General features: G+C 40.7%; 1 protein-coding gene across 5 annotated transcripts in view; it reads right to left on the reverse strand.

Annotated features, from left to right (window-relative positions):
* The window catches only part of EDARADD (EDAR associated via death domain), a 97,574-nt gene extending 84,097 nt beyond the window's left edge, over window positions 1-13,477 (reverse strand). Inside the window, exon 1 of one of the 5 annotated variants that reach the window (XM_040465009.1) lies at window positions 13,373-13,477. The gene's annotated coding sequence lies outside the window, so the exon portion shown is untranslated. The remainder of the gene's footprint in view (window positions 1-13,372) is intronic. The other 4 variants (XM_040465008.1, XM_040465010.1, XM_040465003.1 and 1 more) reach the window with 4 other exon arrangements.
* Between the last annotated feature and the right edge of the window lie 957 nt (window positions 13,478-14,434).

A 14,434-nucleotide genomic window follows, 5' to 3' on the forward strand; every position in this document is an offset into this window, starting at 1 on the left:
TTTTAAATCTATTTTACAGACTAAGTGGTGGTTAGCATATTTGAAATCATTTGAGACATTTCCTATCTGAGGTTACACCATTAGCATTTCATTCCTTTGTGTCACACTATTTTGATCTCTTCCGACTTCAGCTGAGGTCATGATCTCACGGTCCGTGGGTTCGAATCCTGTCAGGCTCCGTGCTGACAGCTCGGAGCCTGGAGCCTGCTTCAGATTGTGTGTCTCCCACTCTCTCTGCCCCTCCCCCACTCACGCTCTGTCTCTCTCACTCTCAAAAATGAATGAATGTTAAAAAAAAGTTTCAATGCAAATAGTTTCATGCCATGAACAATTATTTTTATCCAATCAGGTTTTCTCTGGGGAACATGGGAGCACTAGGAAGAGAGGAAATAATGAAGAGGAGCAAGGGAGTGCACCAGGAGATAGGCAGAGGGCACCAAAGGCAAGCACAAGTACACAGGACGTGTGCGTGAACAATCTCAAACCAACATCTGGAACGTTGCGGTTTCTGTGGAAGACGCTTGTACTTTTTTTTATCAGTTAAGTTACAGTTGGTGCAACTAGCATGGAGGTCAGCTTAATTCAGTTGAGACAGAAGGGGAGCTCTAAGCTGCACATTGCGGAATATCATTTCTTATAGGTTAACAGAATTCCGTTGATCTTTCTTTCGTGATCATTAAGCACTTGCATTTTAGGGGCGCCTGGGTGGCTCAGTCGGTTAAGCGTCCAACTTTGGCTCAGGTCGTGATCTCACGGTTGGTGAGGTCAAGCCCCACGTTGGACTCTCTGCTCTCAGTACACAGCCCGCTTCGGATCCTCTGCACGCCCCCCAAAATAAAAACATTAAAAAAAAAACTTGCATTTTGGAAATGCCCATCACCAGTATTTTGATAAAAGCTCTCTCAGCTTTAGGACTCCTTGTTTCTTTTGTTGAGAGGAGGGATTGTCACTTTATCTGTTTTGACGGGCAACTTCTTATGATAGTCCAAAACTTTCCATTGCAGTCAGGGTGAAGACTTGAAGGTATGGAAAGAGGACTAATCCTCATCCCTTTCCTCCCCCACCTCCTCCCCCAGCCAAACGATCCAACCAATTATGAATACTAAACTCAAGTTTTTTTTAAAGCTTTTTTCTTCTTTTAATAAAATGTATTTATTTCGACAGAGAGTGAGTGGGGAAGGGGCAAAGAGAGAGGCAGAGAGAGAATCCCCAGCAGGCTCTGCACTGTCAGCACAGAGCCTGATGTGGAGCTTGAACCCATGAACTGGGAGACCAGAAGCCAAGCTGAAACCAAGAACTGGATGCTTAACCAACTGAGCCACTCAGGTGCCCTAGTCATGTTCTCAACAGAGTATGGGATTGAGAATTATGGATGTGAATTTGGGTATAAGAAGAAAATAAGCTAGAGAAGAAGAATTTTAAGTGCACAAAAATAGTCACTTCAGCTGAAGTATAACTAAGAAATAAAGGAAAAGTAGTAGGACCTAAATGTGCAATGAGAGTAGAGTGGTTGAGTTAGGATACATGAATGATGGATCACAAAGGTATACTGATACAACAATAAAATCATTATTTTGCTTTCAAATACTGAAAACTTTATAATGGCCAGCATGCAGCCTGAAAGTCATCACTCCTCCCTGACAACAAGTAAAAGGCTCAACAAACTGGAAAGTCAACAGCCCTCCTTGGATCCATCAGAGAAGTGGGGTCACAGTGGGGTCCACTGCTTTCGTATCTGGGGAAACCAAGTACAGAGGATTACAATCCACCAGAACAGAAACCAATCGCAGAGACCTTCAGGGGAACTAGTACCAAGACAGGAAAACGAGAACTGTAATTGATGAATTACTGAAGGCTCAGTGTGGACTTCTGAGAAATAAAAACTCCAGGGGCAACCACACACGTTTACGAAGTTTACCTCCAGGAGTTTGACCAGGTTCTCACCGTGAATATCAGCACCAAGAGGAGAAAAGGAATCATTTTGAAATACTCATAGAAATCTATTCTGAACAAGCCCTCCGGAGCCTAAACTATGGGGGTTTTATCACAGCCTAGCCAACTCGGAGGAAGGAAATGTCCAATTTCAGCTGGCTCTAACCCTCCACATGGGAAAAGGAAATACCCAACTCCAACCCTCTCTAGCAATTTTGTCTCTTCTAGGAGGGAGAGTGGACTGAGAAGCATTTGTGAAGTTTGCAGTCCAGAGGCACAGAGCTACTAAAAGACTGACACCAAATAACAGGACTACAGAGTGCTTCCTCTCCCCCACACTCACCACCACATTACTAAAGGGCATGTACTGAAGGCCTATGGACTGCAGTTCCTTTTACCTAGTCCTTCATGTCTGGCTATCAAGAAAAAAATGACATAGCATACTAACAAGGCAAACAACACAGTTTGAAGCAAGAGAACAAGTAGGAGAACCAGCCTCACCTCAGATAGGGCAAGGATTTGGGAATGATCAACCAGAAAACTGAAAACTATGATGAATATGTTGTGGGCTCTAATGGATAAAGTAGATGGCACGCAAGAACACACTGACAATTTAATCAAGGAGATGTAAATTCTCTGAAAAAAACTTGTTAAATGCTAGAAATTAAAAACAACAACAACAACAACAACAACACCAAACCACTAACAGAAATGAAGAATGCTTTTGATTGGCTCATTAGCAGATGGAATTTGGCTGAGGAGAAAAACTCGGAGTTTCAAGAGAAGTCAGTAGAAAATTCCAAAATGGAAAAGGGAAAGAAGACAAAAAAAAAAAAAAAAAAAAAAAAAAGAAAAGAAAGAAAGAAATCCTAAAACAAAATATTCAGGAACCAAAAAATAACTAAAAAAGTTTTAACATACATGTAATGGGAATATCAGAAGGAGAAGAAAGAGAAAAAGGAACAAAAGAAATATATGAAGTGATCATAACTGAGAAAATTCCTACATTAATGTCAGACACCACCCCACAGATCCAGGAATCTCAGAGAACACCAAGCAGGATAAATGCCAAAAACAAATACCAAAACAAAACAAACAAAAAGTATACCTAAGCATATTATACTCAAACTTCAGAAAAGCAATGAAAAAAAAAAAATAAGTCAGAGAATAAAAACACCTTATCTGTAGAGGAATAAAATTAAGAATTGCATCCAACTTTTGCTCAGAAACTATGCAGGCAAGAAGATAGTGGAGGGCGCCTGGCTGGCTCAGTCAGTAGAGCATGTGACTCTTGATCTCAGGGTCGTGAATTCGAGCCTCATGTTGGGCATGGAGCCTACTTAAAAAAAAAAACAAAAAAACAGCGAAATAAAGAAGACAGTGGAGTGCAGTATGTAACCTAGAATTCTGCACCCTGCACACTTATTCTTCAAAATTGAAAGAGAAGTAAAGATTTTCTCAAGTAAACAAAAATTAAGGAAATTTACTACCAGTAGACCTGCCTTACAAGAAATATTAAAAGAAGTTCTTTAGAGAAAAGGAAAATAATATAGATCAAAAACTCAGATCCACATAAAAAAAGGAAGAACATCAGGCAAGCAATATGTGAAGGTAAAATAAAAACTTATTTTTCTTATTTTTAATTGATCTAACTAATAACAAGTTATTCAAAATAACAAGAGCAACAATGTATTCAATTATATATGCTTATGTACACATACAGGTTTATGTATGCTTGTTGTATAAGTGAAATGAGTGACAGCAATGATACAAGGATGTGTGGAAGGAATTAGGATTACTTTATTATTATAAGATACTTATCTGCACTATTTTAAAGTAAGTGGCTTGTATTAGTTATTATATTGCAAACTCTAGGACAACCACTAAAAAAAGTTTTCAGAAAAAGTAATATAATTGCTATGCTAAGAAGGAAGAGAAAATGTAATCACATAAAATGCTCAATTAAAACTACAAAAGGCAGAGGAAGATAAAAACAGGAACAAAGAAGAAAGGCAACAAATGGAAAATAGTGACAAATACAGGAGATATTAGCACAAAAATATCAGGGCACCTGGGTAGCTCAGTGGGTTAAACATCCAACTTCAGCTCAGGTCATGATCTCACAGTTCGTGGGTTCAAGCCCTATGTTGGGCTCTGTGCTGATAGCTCAGAACCTGGAGCCTGCTTCAGATTATTTGTCTCCCTCTCTCTCTGCCCCTCCCCCACCTCTCAAAAATAAACATTAAAAAAAATTTTTTTAAAGTACAACGATATCAAATAATCACTTTAAAGGTTAATGGTCTAAATACACCAACTAAAAGAGACTGTCAGAGTGGATCAAAAAACAAGATTCAACTATATGTTGTCTAACATATATATAAACGTATATAAAATAAAATATAAATAAACATATAAATAAAAATATATAAATATATATAAAATGAGTTTCTAACCAGAAACTTATTTTAAACATAAAGAAACATACATAGATTAAAAGTAATGGAATGGAGAGATAATATACCATGTTAACACTAATACAAAGAATGCAGAAGTAGCTGTATTAATTTCTGACAGAGCAGACTCCAGAGCAAAGAAATTCATCAGAGAGAATTACATAATAATAAAGGGATCAATTTTCCAGGAAGACTTAACAACTCTTAATGTGTATGTGTCTAACAATGCATGAGGCAAAAAACAGCTAGAGTATAGGGAGAAATAGATGAATTCATTATTACAGTTGGAGAATTCCACATCCTCTGTCAGAGATAGGCAGATCCAGTAGAAAACCAGTAAGGACATAGTTGAATTCAACAGCACCATTAATCAAGTGGACATAATCTACATCTATCAACTATTTTATTCAAGTACAGCAGAATTCTTGATAAAGAACACGTATAAAAAACAATACTTAATGGTGAGAAACTGTAAGTTTTGCTGCTAAGATCAGCACAAGATAAGGATGTCCCTTCTCAACACTCCTTGTCAACGTCATATTGGAAGTTTTAGCTAATGCAATAAGACAAGAAAAGGAAATTAAAATATACTGATTGGGAAGGAAGAAATAAAACTGTCTGTTTGCAGATGACATGATAATTTATTTAGGAAAAAAAATGTCAAAAAACTCCTGGAACCAATAAGCAATCATTGCAAGGTTGTAGGATACAAGGTTAAAACACAAAAGTCAATCACTTTTCTGTATACGAGCAATGAATAATTGGAATTAGAAATTACAAACACAATACCTTTTGCATTAGCACCTCCAAAAATGAAATACTTAGTTATAAATGTAACAAAATATGTATAACATCTATGGGAGGTAAATTATAAAACCCAAATGAAAATAATCAGAGAATAACTAGGTAAGTAGAGAGATATTCCATGTTCATGGATAGGAAGACTCAATATTGTCAAGATGTCAGCTATTCTCAATTTGATCTATAGATGCAACAGAATCCCAATAAAAGTTCCAGAAAGTTATTTTGTGGATACCACCATATTGATTCTATATTTTAGATGGAGAGGTCAAAGACTCAGTATAGCCAACACAATATTGAAGGAGAACAGCAAAGTCAGATTGACAAAAATCAACTTCAAGACTTACTATAAAACTACAGTAATCAAGACAGTAGGATTGGCAAAAGAAGAGACAAACACATCAATTAAACAGAATAAAGAGCCCATCAATAGACCCACATGAATATAGTCATATAGTCAACTGATCTTTGACAAAGGAGCAAAAATATTCTTTTCAACAAATGGTGCTGGAACAACTGGACATGCATATACCAAAAAGAAAAGAAAAAAAAAAAGAAAAAGAGAAAATAGAAAAAAAGAAAAAAAAAGAATCTAGACAGAGATCTTACACCCTTCAAAATTAACTCAAAATGGATTATATACCTAAATGTAAATGCACAATTCTAAGACAGGTGACAACACTGGAGAAAACCAAAAGGACCTGGGGTATGGCAATGGCTTTTTAGATACAACACCAAAGGCATGATCCATGAAAGAAATAATTGATAAGCTGGACTTCACTAAAACTAAGAACTTCAGCTCTGCAAAAGACACTGTCAAGAGAAAGAACACAAGCCACTTACTGGGAGAAGAATAATTGCAAAAGACATATCTTATAGAGGACTATTACTCAAAATATACAAAGAGCTATTAAAACTCAACCATAAGAAAATGAACAACCTGATTTAAAAGCTGCCAAAGGACTTGAACAGATACCTCACTGAAAAAGATACAGAGATGGAAACAAGCATATGAAAAGATGCTCTGATGCTCCACATTGTGTGTCATGAGGGAACTGTAAATTACAATTACACCCATAACAATAATACATCTATTAGAATGACAAAAATCCAAAACACTGACAACATAAAATGCTGTTGATGATGTTGAACAAGAGAAACTCCCATTTGTTGCTGGCGAGAACACAAAATGGTACAGCCACTTTGGAAGACAGTTAGGCAGTTTCTTATAAAACTGAACATACTCTTACCATATGATCCAGCAGTTGTGTTCCTTGGTACTTATTCAAGAGTTGAAAACTATATGCATGCAAAAACCTGCACACAGATGTTTATAATTGCTTTACTCATAATTGCTGAAAGTTGGACGCAACCAAGATGTCCTTCAGTGAGAAAATGGATAAATGAACTGTGGTCCATCTAGACAGTGGGATATTATTCAGCAATAAAAAGAAATGGCTACCAAGCAATGAAGAGACATGGAAGAAACTTAAAATTCATATTAATAAGTCAAAGAAGTCAATCTGAAGAAGATGCTGTATGACTCCAACCATATGACCTTCTGGAAAGGGCAGAACTGTGGAGACAGTAAAAAGAGCAGTGGTTTGTAGTGGTTAGGGAAGAGAAGGATGGATAGGCAGAGCACAGAGGATTTTTAGGGCAGTGACACTATTCTGTATGATACTGTAATAGTAGATACATATCACTACACATTTGTCAAAACACATACAATTTACAATACCAAGAGTGAACTGTAATGTAAGCTGTGGACCTTGGGTGACAATGATGTATCAGTGTAGGGTCAGTGAATGTGACAGATGTATCACTGTGGTGCAGGATGTTGGTAGTGGAGAAGGCTGTGTAAATGTGGAGAATGGAAATAAATGGAAAATCCCTACCTTCTGCTCAATTACTGTGAACCCCAAACTCCAAAAATTAGTCTATTTTTAAAATAAGATCTTTATTATGCAAGACCATACAAAACAAGAATGCATATCAAGAGAGAAATAATATTTAAATGAGGACAAAAAGCTTGAGTAATGTGTACTTGGGGATTTTTGGTTGTACATTTGTAAGAAGTTCACACTGTCATTAACAATTGTTTATCTGTTCAAAGCAGAAGTAACATAAACAAATAGTAATGAAAACTCAAACATATAACATTTAAAATTGCCATCTATGAGCTCTTAAGAAATGGAACAAAATTGCTGTCTATCCAATATTTCTAGGTTTATAAGGGTTGTGGGGAATGAAAGCTGAAATTAAATTTAAATTTATGATTAAAAAAAAATTTTTTTTCAACGTTTATTTATTTTTGGGACAGAGAAAGACAGAGCATGAACGGGGGAGGGGCAGAGAGAGAGGGAGACACAGAATCGGAAACAGGCTCCAGGCTCCGAGCCATCAGCCCAGAGCCCGACGCGGGGCTCGAACTCACGGACCGCGAGATCGTGACCCGGCTGAAGTCGGACGCTTAACCGACTGCGCCACCCAGGCGCCCCTAAATTTATGATTTTTAAAAGATCAGGTAATACAAAGAAGACCCCTCTGAGTAATGAAGAAATGAAATGGTAGCAGAAGATGGGAAAATGCTACATCCCTGTCAATTCTCATTCTCTGACACCCTGGCACTTAGTGGAGACTCAATAACTATTTGATGAATAGAAAATGGTACTCTTTGACATTTCTGAGATTTTCACTAAGGCCTCTTGGTATTGCCATAGGAAATGAAGCTTGTAAATTGATTTTTTTTTTAAATACATATAGAATGTTTACACTGCAAACACCTGCAAACAATTGAAGTTTTAGAATATATATATTTTTAATGTTTATTTTTGAGAGAGAGCGTGAGCATAAGTAGGGGAGGGGGAGAGAGACACGGAAACCAAAGCACATTCCAGGCTCTGAGCTTTCAGTACAGAGATGGACACGGGGCTTGAACTCACAAACTATGAGATCATGACCTGAGCCGAAGTCGCATGCTTAATGGACTGAGCCACCGAGACACCCCTGAAGTTTTAGAATATTTTTTTCAGCAGAGAGGATCAAAATGACAAATTTTCAGGATGGGAGTTAATATATGGGATTTAAAAAAATGATTGACGTCCTTTTAAAAGACAGTTGACTATTTAAACAAAAAGTGTAACTCACTCAGAGAATTACCACATTATTTATTTGGGTGGAAAGGACCCGGGGGCCCATTTTGCAGAGGAGGAAATAAAATCACTAACAGGCCTCATGCCTTGTACAGTGATGAGCTAGAATCTAGGCCTCTAGACCAAGGGACCCTGTACCGGAATGTCTGTAGAACCATGTTACTCTTTCTTGTGTGCCAACAAATGTTTGGCCAGTTAAGAGTACAGTAACAATGAGTTACGTAAAGTTATAATAATTATCAGTGTCTTGAAAAAATCTTGTAAAATTCCCACAGCTAGAGAAAGTTATCTGTGAAACATCTCTACTGAAATGTCTCCTTGCTGTTACAAATTTAACATAGCAAAAAGAAAACAAAATTCTACTAATGGAATGTTCAGTAGGGGGAGCCACTGACAACAATGATAGTTTTTGCTAGCAGAACAATTTTATTGCAGAAACAGATGAAAGCAGTCAGGTAGACAGAGCCAAGGGCTGGAGGGACTTTTAAAGTTACCGTGCCCCTGCCCCCCCCCCCCCCAGAAAAACCCAAACCTAAATCAAAATAAAAACCAATGGCCAAGATTTCAAGTTTGCTACTAAAGGTATAACATGGTTCTAAGAAGGGCAAATGACAAGATCAAAATTAGATTTTTAGAAGATGGAACTATTTGATACAGTAAGATCATGTAAATTATAAATTACCAGGAATAGAATATATAGAGGGTGCAGCAAGGAAAATGTTTTCACCTGATCTGATTAAGAAGTGGTTGAGGCCTGAATTAAAGTAATGTAGGGCACCTGGGTGGCTCAGTCAGTTGAGTGTCCAACTCTTGATTTCAGCTCAGGTCATGATCTCATGGTTTGTGGGATCGAGCACTGCATCAGGCTCCACTGTGGGTGTGGCAATTTTGAAGGAAAAAACCCTAGAACAACAGCAATAATAACACCTACTGTTTATTGATCCAGACCCTGTGCTAAGTCAACTGAATGAACCATCTGTGGTGGGCAAAGGGCCCACTGAAGCCGGAGCATAACCACCATTTGTCAGCAGCACCCAGCATTTCCTGAGAGCCAGGCATGGAGCTCCGACTGGAGCTGAAAATGCTCAGGGCCCTCACTGCTCCTTCCTCTTCTCAGGGGAAGACTGGCATGTCCACAGTGCAGTGTGACAAGCTCTTTAACAGAGGGAGTTAAAAGGCTGCCAAGGGATGGAGCTGGGTGGGAGCCACTAAGTTAGCAACAGATTTTCAGGGGAGGTGATGCGTGAATGCCACCCGAAAGAAGGAGTACGAATGTGCCAGGAGGCAGCACAGTGCATCTGCGAAACTACCGCAAGTTCTGGACAACTGGTCACAGCATCTGGTGGGAGGGGGATGGGTTGGAGGGGGAGGTTGGTGACTGCGGCTAAGCCCAGAGAATGAACTTAGGGGTGAGATGGTTTTTGTGTACTACATTGAGGAATTGAGATACTACACTGTGGGAGTGCAGAATCATAATCGTAATAGAGTAATTAATTGAATTTTAGCTCTTATCAATGGTAAGATGCAGTGTTTTATGTACTGCTAGGAAAGGGAAACACTGTCAGTTGAACTATGACATTGTGAAGTACAAGATGCATGTGGCCTTAAGGGGTATTAAAATTGGGGGGTGGGGAGACAAATCTTGCAACCAACAAATTATAGTCATAGAATAATTTAGAAAGGGTGAACATCTGGAAAAACCAAGACCCCGATTATTGTTTAGTATGTGCCCCAAACTACCTTAACTCTTAGAACAAGAGACCTGCCAGGTATCCTTCCCTTCCTGACATTCCACAGCAGTTACACGCAAGGTGCAGGGGGCAGCCAATGCCATCAGGCGCCATGTGCCATGTACAGATTCTGCGAGCAATGGCCTTTCGGAGAGGAAAGGGTGGAGAGTGGGTTTTCTGAGGTAGAGAACTACTAACCGGAAGAGTAGGGAAATTGACAAACACAGAATCGGGGTGAATGTTCATGTATGCCGCCAGGAGGCAGAGTCTGAAATTTCACTTCTCAGAGATCTTTGGGCTCCTCAGAAAATTAAATATTTTTCATTTGGGACAGAACATTCAGGGTCAATGTAATCTATTTTGGGTTCCCGGTTCACTCATCAGAAATGTTTCATAGGCTTCCCTGGCACAAGGAATGGGTTTTGATAGCTCAGGGGTAAAGTCCTGACAGAAGCAGGCCACAATGTTTATGACAAACTATCCACAGAGAGGAGAACAGACAAAAAGCCAGATGGGTCTGACCCTGCAGATAAGGGTTGGTCTGGCAACAGGGGCAGATGGGAAGTGCGCACATCCTGCTAGAAGATCTAGAAAAGAGAGAAGACCCCTCGTGGAAAAACCACTGGGAGAGGAGAGCAGCAGGTGCTGAGCGGCGCTCTGCCTTCGTCTGAGGGACCCCTGCCTGAGGCCGGCACCAGGGTGTTGCAAGGGAGCTGAACAACCTTGAACTCTTGAGAATTGGGGTGGAGGGAAGAAGTTGGTGAAGGAGGAAGATCCAAAACTTGGGTAGGAACCACAACTAAAGCGGCTGGGACAGAGGTGAAACCCGGCGTCTTACAGTAACCACTTCTTTCTTTGAAACTTGACAGAGCACTGAGGATCAGTCACTGGGCATTTCACCTCCAGAACAACCTTGTTGCTCCCCATCGAAGGCAGTGAATCTTCCCAGGGATGGAGGACCACGACAATGATTTTTGGCATCACTTGAGCAGCTTGAAGAGTCATCAGCTCACACCCAGCAGGAGACCGCTTTCTGCAAAACGCATTCCAGGCCCTCTCCATTGTTCCCATAGCTTCCAGCTCCTCTTTGGGGTGTTGCTTTTCCCCATGAGCCCTCAGGCCCCTTTGGACTACCCAGGGCACTTGTTGTGGTCTCCCAAGTGTAATTCAGCTTATTTCCCATAATCAAAAGTTACTAGTGATGTTTCTTGTTATCAAAACCTTCATAAATGATGGAAGGCCATACACTATGGGGTCAGTGGTTAGAAAATGTTGGCCTTCTCTAAAAATACAGTAATTTAAATTAGAACCTTTTATGTATGCCCCAACTAATTAATTAGCAAATCTTTTTGTCTATAATGTGCATGATAATTTCAAAATTGAAGTATCAAAATTCCCTAAAAGGGTATATCCCTTACCTCAAAAAATTTACTTGTTCTTGGTAAGACATATATAGGGAGATAGAAGTGTCTAGAGCTGGATAATAGATTGTCAAATGACTGATACAGAGAGTAAGTGCTATATCACATTCAGTAGAGAAAGAAATACGAGAGAAAAGAGATCCTTCCGAGTTGTGAAGTTCACAAAACCAACAAGAGCCGAAACTCTCGTTGGCCTTTGAATGACTGGATGGGAGTTGGGGTGAGCAGAGGTGGGAGCAGACAAGGAGACGGTGTAGAGAGTCATACAGTGAGAAAGCAAACAATAATGAGAGAACATTTTCTTAAAGATTATTAAGGGAGATAAGGTTAGAAAGAAGAGGAGGGGCCCAACTGAAGAGGACCCTAAATCCCAGCCAGCAACCTGTTAGTGCCGTTGAAAGTGTTAAGTATGATGGGTTACATGATGACATCTTTTTAGGATGAAATTTTAGAATCACAGAAATTAATATTGCTTGGATTATGAATGCTTTACAATAGGTATTGGGATTGGAAATTAAGGACTAGACACATGTATGTTTCATCTTGTTCCTTCTGAAGAGCACATCTACTCTTCAGCATTATTTCTTTAATTGTAATATAATCTGGTTTTACATGATAAACTTTTTCTTCTTCTTCTTTGTTTTTGTAGAATATGTGCTTCAGTGATACAAAAGTAACCTGAATCTGTAGTGAGAGATTATCGATTCGAAGGACAGGATTCTAAAAAGAAAATAACATCGTGATGTGAACTGTCAATTTTTATGTTTTCTCTATTTTATTTCTTTTCCCTTTCTTTCTTTCTTTCTTTCTTTCTTTCTTTCTTTCTTTCTTTCTTTCTTTCTTTCTTTAATTTATTTTGAAAGAGATAGAGGGGGCAAGTGAGTTAGGGGCAGAGAAAGAGGGAGAGAAGAGGGGCTCACCTGACTGGGGACTCAAACTCACTAGCCGTGAGGTCGTGACCTGAGCCGAAGTCGGACACTTAACCGACTGAGCCACCCAGGCACCCCTGTTTTCTCTATTTTCTACCAGAATCAGTTTATTAAATGTGTATCCACAGTAGTGTCTGAGCAGGCCTCTTCCTATGAATTATTCACTGTAAGCTTAAAAATCATAGTCCAAACGTCCTAGTTTGGGGTTTGAATAATATTGCCACCCTGTCTGTGTAGACTTCCGTGTCAGGCACAAACTTAGATATTATCAGCCTCAATCTCAAGGATATAGTGAAGAGTTAAATGGATCATTTCGTCAGCAGGAATGAATTCTGGTGCACTCTGTTTTTCTGGAATCCTGATTTGCTGATTTCATAAAATGTTTCAGACAGTATATATATATATATACATATATATATGTGTATATATATATATATATATATATAGTATATATAAAACAACAAAGGAAGAAAAGAAAACACCCTTAGTTTCTGTTTCTAACAAGGATACAGTGATATGGACTCGATTCATTGTCCAGCCTAAACAAGCCCCTAAACAGACAACATAGATGAAACAATGGGTTTCAATTAACCATTAATCCAGCAAAGAACAATGATCTCTGAGCGAGAAAACAAAGATGGTGAGCCCTAGTTGTCACAGCACCACCACCTGGAGAAAGTTCTCAGCCCCGTCGGGGTGCAGCTGGTAAGCGCCTGGAGGTAAGAGGCCACAAAACATCACTGGGGGGAGAAGAGCCCCACTTTGGAAGGTCGGGGCCAAATCTGGGGCCCCGGGGGATGCGCCGGGGCGGGGCAGGAGAGGGGCTCAATTTCGAGCCTGTGGGGTCGCTGACGGCAGTGCGCAAGGAGGGACCCGGGGAGAGGGCTGCCGGCCGAGAGAAGGACTCCCCGCGCGCACCTCCTCTTGTTTTGGAGGCCCTCGTGGTCCTACCTCATTTGCCGCCGTGGAGCCCGAAGTTCCAGGGAGGCGGAGCGACCTCCGCAGCTGTAGTTCCCGGGTTCTGCCGGCCCCCTGCCCCGCCTTCCGGCGGGAGGCCCCCTCGCGGTCGCGCGAGACCACAACTCCCACAAGGCCCCGCGCTCGGAGGGGGCGTGGCCGGGGCGAGGGGGCGGGGTCTGCGCGGTGGGTCGAGGCTGCGGGGCAGGTACAGCCACGGCGCTCAGCATCTCGGCCTCCCCACCGGGTGTCCAGAAGCTCGGGAGCTTTCTCATCGCTGGATTGGCACGGGACACCTGGAGTCACTCAAGTCCGGGAGCGTCGTCTCGAACCGGCGCTCGATGGGCTGCGTGTGCCTAAGTGTTTGTTGGGGAGGCACAGTGCTGGCGACTGGGTGGCATTGAAGCTGCTGCTAGTCCTGGGCTGCCTGGGAAGCCTGAGGAAGTTACAGGTGCTGGTAGGGGAATCCCGGGGGAAAATCGGAGCCCAAACCAGCATTTGAGACTAGGAGCCCAAAGCTAACAATAACTGCGAGAAAGCCCAACCGCTAAAGTCCTTTACTTTTGGCTGAAAAGAAGGGAAGATGGCAACCAAACCAATGGGACGTCTGCTGGAACTGTTAGATCTGATTTTCATAATTCTTTACCTGCCAACCATAGCTTTTGTCTTTTTATGCCTTGTGTTGCCTTCTGGAAGAATTCCTTAGCTTGATATCTCATCTCTCTGGTTTGGTTTTGAGCAGTGCCTGTTCTGCTGTTCAGTCCATCTCTTCTTATTTCAGTAGCTGTTTGGATTCCCGAGATCTCGGTTAATTCTTTTCCTAATCGCTTGCTCTCATTTCATGATGTGATATTCTTGCTTATCCCTATGATTATTTTAATTATACCAATGTTAAAGTCTTGATCACTTTTCTTTTGCAAATTCTCTCTCTCTCAAAAAAAAAGAGGGACATGAGTGGCTCAGTCGGTGTAGCCAATTTAGGCTCGGGTCCTGATCCCAGGGTCGTGGGATTGAGCCCCATGTGGGACTCCACGCAGAGTGTGGAGCCTGCTTGAG

This window comes from Herpailurus yagouaroundi, unplaced genomic scaffold (genome assembly GCF_014898765.1).
Source record: "Herpailurus yagouaroundi ecotype Mexico unplaced genomic scaffold, PumYag 530, whole genome shotgun sequence".
In the NCBI taxonomy this organism is placed as follows: domain Eukaryota; kingdom Metazoa; phylum Chordata; class Mammalia; order Carnivora; family Felidae; genus Herpailurus; species Herpailurus yagouaroundi.